This window comes from Anthonomus grandis, chromosome 8 (assembly GCF_022605725.1).
Source record: "Anthonomus grandis grandis chromosome 8, icAntGran1.3, whole genome shotgun sequence".
Taxonomy (NCBI): Eukaryota; Metazoa; Arthropoda; class Insecta; order Coleoptera; family Curculionidae; genus Anthonomus; species Anthonomus grandis.
This window is the reverse complement of record NC_065553.1, coordinates 29,124,137-29,133,808: the sequence shown is the minus strand read 5'-3', so window position 1 is coordinate 29,133,808 and position 9,672 is coordinate 29,124,137. Positions and strand designations below refer to the sequence as shown.

The following is a 9,672-nucleotide window of genomic DNA, read 5'->3' as shown; positions in this document are numbered from 1 at the left end:
GAAAAGAAGGAACGTAACAAAAACTTTAGATGTTTAACGTACTTTGGTGGTATCTTACGTCAGCTGGCTAAGTTCTTTAAGCCCTTTGCCATATTTGTTCCTTCAACTTCAAATTCGTTAAAAAAGAAATTTGGTAAGACCAGTAGATGAACAAGACCCTCTATCTAAATCTGGGGTTTATAGCTTACAATGTGCCGATTGTCCCGCTATTTATGTAGGTCAGTCAGGCAGGAGAATTTCCACTAGAATACAAGAACATTTGAGTCTGGTATATAAGTTTATAGACACCGATACTATTGAGACCAAATCGGCCTTTGCTACATATTTATTGTCCTCGGGCCACAATATCAGCCGTATATCAGTCGTGCATGAATGCCAAAAAAGCAGAAAACTGGACCTTCTGGAAAAATTAGAAATCACCAAAGCCAAGAAAAGCTCAATCCTAGACTGTGTTAACGTTTTTAGTTTTGAACCCGGAGTCATTTTTAACAATATTGCCTGACATATTCCACTTCTACTAGGAATATCTCCAAGTACGTGGTAGCGCAGTAGTTTACATTGCTTAACTGACATGTTTTTCGATACTAGCAGTACGTTCGAATCTCGCTTATTCATTGAATCACTGTAAGTATATCTCTATATACGAAGCATACTGTAATACTGACCGAGTGAAATCTAATTACTAGAAAATTCAATTGCTCACGTCTGTAATTTTATAATTTTTGTGGCAAATGCCACATTGTCGAAACTGGCGATTTTTTATTTGCTAATAAAAATCCGATTAAATATAATTTGCACTTTACTTTCATAGGTTGTTACGGATAATTTACATTAAGTGTAATTCAAACAAATAATAATATTAAAATAAATATAATATTTTAGCTGGAAAATAATTTTTACTCATTTCCAAGATTTATTATTTGCCTAAAATACATTTAATAATACCTATTATTATGAATAATTTCCTAAAAATAACGTATCTTTACGAGATAGTAGATAACCATTCATTTATAACACCTTTTTGCGTGGTGTTAATTATATTGTCAAAAAAATCGCTATAAGTATGTACTTTACTAATTTGCTCTATAAAAACTTTTATGCGAATACGTTTTATAGAAAATTAAATAAATGAACCTTCATGCGATTATTTGATAGTCATATAGTTTTTTACGTTAATTCATGTTTGATTAAATAATATATCAATATAATAAATAGTTTTAATTTAAATTCCTCTTCTCCGCATCAGAATGAAAAAATAAATGAAATAATGTGATTTGTAACTGAAATAAAATAAATAAACGATTATTAATCGTTTATTCAGTTCAAAAGGCACTAACTAGACTTGACGAGATTTTTGAGATATCACTAATACTACATGCGACGTACCTTACTAGGTTAGGTTACATAAAAAGCACTAGAGATGAGCGATATTTCACTATCGGTGATTTTGTCACCGTGATTTGTAAATCACCAATAACGGCGGTGACTGAAATATTCATATCACGGCGACCCGTGATTTCTAGATACCTGTACCACAGCATAAAGAAAATTTTCTTTATTAGTTTCTTTATGCTGTGCCTGTACCGTTACCGTTCCAATAGTGTATATTGTCATGGAACGACTTTAAGCTAAATGCGTATGACGACATGACGTATGAGTGATGACTGATATTTTTACACCTTTTAACCACAGCCCGGCCAGTTAGCCTTCCACCAAGTTAGCCTTCCACCAGGCGACTCCCTAAATGTAACATGTGTTTACACTGACATACAGATCGTGTTTTCGTTCGTTACTTATGGGAAACCGGGAACCGCATAGAGGCGAAATTTTGCAACGTCGCGCGTGTACGAGTGCCTGCGACAGAGCACCGCCCCGGCCGGCCCGAGGACGGAATTAGTAAACATCTGACTTTCGTGGGGAACTGCGTCGTTTGGCGACAAAATGTCCCAAAATATTACGCGAAAATCCAGGCATTTTTAAAATATTTATTCTAATGCGGGTTTTACAGACATGACAATGTGTAAAACCCGCATAGAATTGTAATCTTAACATGTTTAATATGCTGTGTTTTGCATAATGAAAATTAAAGCGTCATTCTAATAAAAAATAAAAAATCAACTCTGATAAAAATATATTAAATAATCAGAAATAAAACTCTAATAAACAAACTTAACAACATATCATTTTTTAAATAAAAGGCTCAAATAAACCGCCTTTTTTCGCTAAACAAAAACTTAAGCTATCGTAAAAGCTATTTCGCACCTCCAAAAGAGTTTCAGGTAAAATGGAATTGGCACCTTCGACAATTTTATTTCGCAACTCTTCTAAATTTGTTGGCCTACTAAATTCATGCTTGTAAATGGTCTGCTTAAGGTAACCCCACAGATAAAAGTCATTTGGAGACAAATCTGGAGATCTAGGAGGCCATTTAATATCGCCAGTCCCACTAATAAGGCGGTTAGGAAAAGTATTTGTTAAAAATTCTTTTACCCTAGCCGCGTTATAAGCAGGAGAGCCATCTTGCTGAAAATAAACCGATCCCAGGTCTACATCAGGTAGGATTTGAATGGCAGGAAGAACTTGGTTTTGCAGCAACTCAAGGTACTTTTGGGCGTTTAAAGTGCCATCAATAAAAAATGGCCCTATAACATTGTCGCCCAAAATACCTGCCCAAACATTCAATTTCTGAGGATACTGGGTACGAAACTGAAAACTTCTGTGCTCGTTTTCCTGAGACCAATAACGAACAATGGAAGGTTTGTGTTTGCTATGTAATGGAAAAGAAGATTCATCAGAAAACAAAATATTGTTTAAGAAATATTCGTTTTCATTTGCCTTTTTCATCATGGATTCACAAAATTCCATTCTTCGCCACTGGTCTTTAGGAAATATTTTCTGAGTTTTTGAATACTTGAAACATTTGTACCCATATTTTTTCCAGATACGAGCAACAGTTTTATTGCTCATTCCCAGTTCTATATCCTGAACCACACAACAGGTGGTTCTTGACGTTTTGTGTGGCATTTTTTACAATCTTGAAGACAAAAAGATGTCTCAAAATTTGTAACCAGATTTAAAACCGTTTTTGCACAAGCAATCGGTCTATTCTCAAATGTCACTGAAAACAAATCTTTACATTGTACTGCCGAATTGCGTCCATAAAACCATTTAATTAGTTGAACTCTTTCGGAAGGGGTATAAACAGCCATAGTGAAAATGGCTCAAAAATTATTAATGCAACCTGCAGTAACACAGCAAAGTGAGGTCTGCTGACTCTCGGTTCAAAAAATAAAAATGAAAAATTCCGCCGCCTGCAAGCCGCAACCAAGCGGTGTTGCCATTATTTTGGGTAATACGTACCTGAAACCATGATGGAAAAGGCAAATGAAAACGAATATTTTTTAAAAAATATTTTGTTTTCTGATAAATCTTCTTTTCCATTACATGGCTAGGGTTTGAGCAGGTATTTTGGGCGACAATGTTATAGGGCCACTTTTTATTAATGGCACTTTAAACGCCCAAAAGTATTTTGAGTTGCTGCAAAACCAAGTTCTTCCTACCATTTAAATCCTACCTGATGTAGACCTGGGATCGGTTTATTTTCAGCAAGATGTCTGTCCTGCTCATAACGCGGCTAGGGTAAAAGAATTTTTAGCAAATACTTTTCCTAACCGCCTTATTAGTGGGACTGGCGATATTAAATGGCCTCCTAGATCTCCAGATTTGTATTCAAATGACTTTTATCTGTGGGGTTACCTTAAGCAGCCCATTTATAAGCATGAATTTAGTAGGCCAACAAATTTAGAGGAGTTGCGAAATAAAATTGTCGAAACTCTTTTGGAGGTGAGAAAAGCTTTTACGATAGGGTAAGCTTTTGTTTAGCGAAAGAAGGCGGTTTATTTGAGCCTTTTATTTAAAAAATGATATGTTGTTAAGTTTGTTTATTAGAGTTTTATTTTTGATTTTTTATTATATTTTTATCAGAGTTGATATTTTATTTTTATTAGAATAACGCTTTAATTTTCATTAGGCAAAACACAGCATATTAAACATTTTAAGATTACAATTCTATGCGGGTTTTACACATTGTCATGTCTGTAAAACCCGCATTAGAATAAATATTTTAAAAATGCCTGAGAGTAAAAATTAGAATAAATATTTTAAAAATACCTAAAAAATGAATGAGATTTTGTCGCCAAACGACGCTGCTTCCACGAAAGTCAGATGTTTACTAATCCCGTCCTGGTCCTCGGGCCGGCCGGGGCGGTGCTCTGTCGCAGGCACTCGTACACGCGCGACGTTGCAAAATTTCGCCTCTATGCGGTTTCCTATAAGTAACGAACGATAACACGATCTGTATAATAACCAAGGTTGCCAAAGTTAATATTAAAGGCGTGTATACATATATATATGACTATATAATACAGAAATTCTTCCTTTTCGATTTGTGGATAACTGATACATTGCTTCTGGAATGGTAATATGCAGAGTGAAATAATTACTTCATGTAAAAATGTAACATATTCAATGATAAAAAGTTATCGAATTGGAATTATAAAAAGAGAGAATGATAAATTAAATTTCAGTATGCACAGGAATTTCAAGATCTTATTTTGTTTCGATTGTTGAATTTCAATTTTAATAAAATGGATGACAGCATAGATCCTATCCTAATTAGGTACGAGGTATTTAGATAAAAAAGTTTGCATGGTAGACTTTATACCTGGTTCTATTTCTAAAATGAGACTAACATCTGTATTGAGCCAAAATTATAAAAACAAGTTCACACTTTACGTGTTCCATATGAAGATTTCACTGCTTTTTTACTCTGAATTAACTTTTTCTACTAAGAATGAATCAACCGAAATTATGTATAGTATTATGCGTTAAGGTGAAAACATAGACAGTGTGCATATTAAGATCCATTACAATTAAAACATTGATAATTTTCTTTATAGTTTTTTTTAAATTTTCATTTTTTAATATTTATTAAAACTGCTTAGATTATTGTGACTGTTATCGTTAATTGGCTTCTTATTATATTAATTTTTTTGCAATGTCCTGTTTTTTTTTTAGTTAAATCCTTATTTACTTGAAACTGTTTTAACACCTATCTACTAGGCTGTTATTCATTCGTTCCATGCTTTCTAATTTCTGCATTAGATCAGTCGAGATATAGCTTTCGCAATCTCTTTTCTTGTCACTCCAGTAACACACTTTTATATTAGGAACACTCTTTTTATTGATTGAACGTCAAAACTTCATTAAGACTCGCGTTAACTGTCATTTAATTGTTTCCACGATAAATAACAAAACTGATTAAAATGTCACAAAATGTGGTCTCTTTTAAATAGCCATAGAATCATTTGGAATAACTTAAAATTTTCTACATTATTTATGCCGATGAAGACAACCATTTTAAGAAAATACTAATAGTCAAAGCATGCAAGTATACAAATTCTATAATTTAAGCTACCAGGATTTATAATGAAATGACCTACAATATGGCCTAAATGGGGCCCTCAATAACTAGTCTTCAACCACAAAATAATAGAAAAATAGTACAAAAAATATGAGAATTATTAACATATTTATATTTTATTAACAAAACTTTAAAGATGCACAGACATCCAATTATTAATATTATAACTACGATCTTTAACCCCATTATATGCTCTATTATTAAGGAAATTATTAATGAATAATTTATTTTTAACCTCTTTTCAAGTATCTAAGGAATACTTCGATATCATCGAAAATCTTTCATTTGCAGAATGAAAATGATTGTAATAATACATTAGATCTAATATTATGTAATAAAGAACGTGTTTCAAATTTGTTGCATTGTGATAGCCCCTTGGTTATGCAGGACCTTAAGCATCCAGCCATTGAATTTAACTTTCAGGTTAACAATATAAAAATTTTAAAACATAAATCACTTTCTTACTTTAATTTCAACCAGGCAGATTATGTGGAGATAAATAATGTATTAAAAAACGAACCTTGGCCAAATATTTTTAATAATTCCTTAAATCATAATTTAAACACTTTTTATAATATTTTAAATGAAATTGTTGAAGAGAAGGTACACATCGTGCGGAAAAATTCGGTTTACTTTACACCGGCCACAATAAAGGTTGTAAAAGAAAAAAATAAATTCCACAAAAAATGGAAAATTTACAATAATATTTCTGACTACAATACTTTTAGGCTTTTACGGAGTAGATCTAAAAAACTTATAGAACAAGATTTAAGGAATTATGTACAATCCTTAGAAAGTGATATTCCGCATGATAGTAAAAAATTCTTGAAAATGGTTTCTATAAATAAAAAAGGCTCAGGTATCTCAGCTAAAATGAAATATATAGATAGGGAGTCCTCGAACAATCAAGATATCTCTAACATGTTTGCGGAGTTTTTTGAGAGTGTTTTTGTTAGACCCAGCTCTTTGGTATACGATAATAGCGATGATTTAAATACTAATAACAATTTTTTACATTCTATTTATCTTTCTGAATCTGAAACTCTCGAAGCATTAAAAACACTTGATCCCAAAAAGGGGGGAAGGCCCAGATAATTTTCCATCCTTCTTTGTTAAGAGTTGTGCAATGGGTCTCGCCCCTCCCCTGACCTTAATTTTTTATCAATCACTGTCGTGCGGTGTTTTTCCGGATAAATGGAAACCAGGGACGGACATTAGGGGGGGGATAATTTGAGCTGTTGGCATGTTGGCAAAAATTACATTTAGAACATTTTTGGTTTTGCCAACTTCTAAAAAATCGAATTCATCGGATGTCGTTTATTTGTTTTAATAGCGCAACCAGAAAATGTAATTCAATTAAAAAAAAACTATTAGGTAATAATAAGTGTTGTTTCAGTGTATTATTAATTTTATCTACTGTAGGTAACTTATTTCTAAAAAAAGTGTAATGTTCTTCTAATTGCGGCTTTATCAAAGTCGGCAACAAATACTTTTTTCCGTTTTAAATATACGAGGGTCAAGTAAAAAGTAAGGTTCCCACATTTTTTTTAGGTGTAAGACATTTTTTATTGAAATTGCGAATTACACTATCTGAAAGCTTGGTCTCTTAGCTACTTTTCTACATAGTCGCCAAATTTTTCTACACATTTTTGCTGTCGAGAAATCCACTTTTGAAAACCTGCCTCTAAAACCTCCGCCGCCAACCCGTTGAGGTACGTGGTGACTGCATTCTGGACCTCTTCGTCCGTAGCGAAGCGTTGTCCACCCAGGTGTTGCTTCAATTTCGGAACAAGTGGAAAACGCTCGGTGCAAGATCAGGGCTATAGGCAGCTTGCTCCACGATTTCCCAGCCAATATGTTCGATTAAGGCTTTGGTGTTGCGAGAGACGTGTGGGCGCGCATTGTCGTGATGGAGCCTAACGCCCTTCGTGAGTCTTTCTCTCCGGCGATTTTGGACGGCTCTTCTGAGTTTCTTTAGTGTCTTGCAGTATTTTTCCGAATTTATGGCGGTCCCAGTAGGCATGAAATCCACGAGAAGGACGCCTTTACGGTCCCAAAAAACCGTAGCCATCACTTTTCCTGCGGAGAGCGTCTGCTTGAATTTCTTCGGTCTGGGCGAATCGGAATGGCGCCATTGTTTGGACTGTTGTTTGGTTTCCGGCGTGACGTAATGGCACCACGTTTCATCTCCCGTTACAATAGAGTCCAAAAATTCTTCGGTATTCTCGGCACATTGCTGAAGAAACTCCCGAGCACACTTGACGCGGTTCTCTTTGTGGGTTTCTGAGAGCATATGCGGTACCCACCGCGCACACACCTTGCGATAACCGAGTTTTTCAGTCAAAATGTTGTCGATTGTTTTCTCTGATACCTCAGGCAATTTTTCAGCCAGTTCCCGAAGCGTTACTCGCCGATCCTCCCGGAGAAGACGCTCGATTTTTGCCACGACGTCGTCGGACACCGATGGCCTTCCACTTCTTGGCTCGTCGTGAATGTCTGTTCGTCCTCCGGAAAACTCCCTGCAGCATTTACGGACGTGTTGCACACTGATGCAAGCTTCCCCATAAATTTCTGTTAACTGCCGATGAATTTCAATAGGCGGTAACTTCTTGGCTCAGAAAAGCTATCCTCTAAAGGCCCCGATATAAAATTCGGCAAACTATTGTCAATATTATCGACCATTTACTTAAAATTTTAAGTAAGACCGGCTCTGTGCGAGACCTACGTATCAATTTCAACCCAGATGACATCAGATGATAGCAGCGTGCAGCGCGGTCCGCGCTTTTGTCTATCGATTTTCTCTCGAACAATCGTTTTTGACCAATAATATGCAGGGGGTTTCCCCGGTCGACTTCGTTTAGGATAGGCTGTTAGGCACGTGGTAAACGTGGTGTATCGCGCGGTGATCTGTGGTCTGATCATTGTTTGAGTTTTGAGTTCACTTCGCGCTTTGCCCTTATTCTGAGTTATTCTGTTTGTTGCCAGTTGCCATATTGGTCTGATTCGTCTGATACTTAAATAATAAACAATACTGTTACAATTGCTAGTGGTAATATGAAGCCGTGCCAGTCCCGCCGATATAAAGTCAAATGTGATTTGTGCGGAGATGTGTTTAACAACGATATAAAACCATACATGAAAATAAACATCACCCGGGCAAAATAGTGAGAGTTCGCATTGTTGGAGCTCCAGAAAATCCTTTTGAGGCGGCAAAGAGGAAAAATATATACAAAGATTCAGGTTTAGAAGGTACGAAATTTCATGGTTGGTGGTTGATTTTATAGAAATATAAAATTACTATTGTGTTGGTTGTTTTAGAAAATGACTCAAGAGACGTAGCCCTAGAAATTAATGAACCATCAACTTCTTCTAAATGTATTTCTCCTGTTCAGCCTGTTCTCATGGAAGTCGTTGAAAGTAAGTATATGTTAAGAAGTTTTAAGCCTCCTATGATTTTAATTCTATATAGTTTAAAAAAATTATAACAATAATGATATAAGGTAGTAGATTTAAAAAGAAAAAATAATTCAATTATTTAAATAACCATAAGAAAACTAAAATTTATCTTACTGATTTTAAGTTAAGTGTATTTTATTAAATCATATTTTAATTTTTAATTAAGATTCGACAAATTCCGGTAATGATAAATGTAATAACCCTGCAAAGAAAATGAAAACTGTCGGCGCCTTGATTGTGTCACTTTCTGAGAGAATTTCGGAAGGATCTGATGAAGGTACGGTAGTGAATATTTCTCAAATGTTATTATTTTTAATTTGGTATAATTTAATTTTAGCCATATCCCAAAATAAAAACATCAAATCTGACTCAATTGGTAAAAACTCTATCTCAGATGTCAGGGAAGATGATGATGCATCTGACCATAATTTAGTATTAAATAATGGCGGCTACAACAATGTATGGACGGAATGTTTGGGAAAGTTACAGTTCTTATTGGATTTGTTTCCCCTGCTAAAAAAAGTCTCAAAAGGTGTTGAAAATACTGATGTTGTAGATCAATATTTAGTTGCATTAAATATCAAAGAAAAAGTGACGATGTTACAAGATGCGTGTAAGGATGTTATAGAATCATGTAATAATTCCATTTTAATAACCGAAGCAAATCAAAAAAACACAAAAATTGACGAAAAAAATGAGGAAAATAATATAGTTCCGCATGATCCTGGTTTAAG

The 9,672-nt window shown here is 34.6% G+C and overlaps 1 long non-coding RNA gene across 1 annotated transcript; it reads left to right on the top strand.

The window, feature by feature from the left end:
• The first annotated feature begins 8,618 nt into the window (after nucleotides 1–8,618).
• Nucleotides 8,619–9,408, top strand: LOC126739464 (uncharacterized). Its single transcript, XR_007661635.1, has 4 exons — nucleotides 8,619–8,731; nucleotides 8,801–8,899; nucleotides 9,105–9,215; nucleotides 9,276–9,408. It is a non-coding gene; the product is annotated as an uncharacterized LOC126739464 (long non-coding RNA).
• Nucleotides 9,409–9,672: the final 264 nt, after the last annotated feature.